At 40.4% G+C, this 537-nt stretch overlaps 1 non-coding gene across 1 annotated transcript; it reads left to right on the forward strand.

The window, feature by feature from the left end:
* The first annotated feature begins 204 nt into the window (after positions 1-204).
* Positions 205-310, forward strand: LOC122721833. Its single transcript, XR_006348618.1, has one exon. It is a non-coding gene; the product is annotated as a small nucleolar RNA R71 (small nucleolar RNA).
* Positions 311-537: the final 227 nt, after the last annotated feature.

The raw sequence follows: 537 nt of genomic DNA on the forward strand, positions 1-537 counted from the left end.
GGATGTACTCACCTCATTCACACCCTTCTTGGTGGTTGTTCTTCGTCTCCAAACTGTTGAGATGCTACTGCCATGGTGGAAATTAAATTTCTCATCTCTTGAGGGGTTTTGTCTTCAATTGATCCTCCACATGCTGCATCAATAAACTTTCTCTCCGCTAGTAGTAAACCTCCATAGAAATATTCAATGAGAGATTTGTCAAAAATATCATGCTGAGGGCAGCTTGTGCACAACCTTTTGAATCTTTCCCAATATTCATATAGCCCTTCATAATCCTTTTGCTTGATGCAAATGATCTCTTTTCTGATGTCAATAGCTTTTGAGGTTGGGAAGTATTCGCTCAAGAAGGCTCTCACCATCTCAGCCCATGAAGTGATGGATCCGGGTGGTAAATAGAACAACCAATCTTTGGCAAAATCATCAAGAGAAAAGGGAAAAGCTCTTAATTTAACATGCTCTTCGGAAATACCTTGAGGCCTCATTGTTGAGCACACAATGTGAAATTCTTTGAGGTGCTTGTGTGGATCCTCATTTTTC

The sequence above is a fragment of the Manihot esculenta genome, chromosome 14 (genome assembly GCF_001659605.2).
Source record: "Manihot esculenta cultivar AM560-2 chromosome 14, M.esculenta_v8, whole genome shotgun sequence".
Lineage (NCBI taxonomy): Eukaryota > Viridiplantae > Streptophyta > Magnoliopsida > Malpighiales > Euphorbiaceae > Manihot > Manihot esculenta.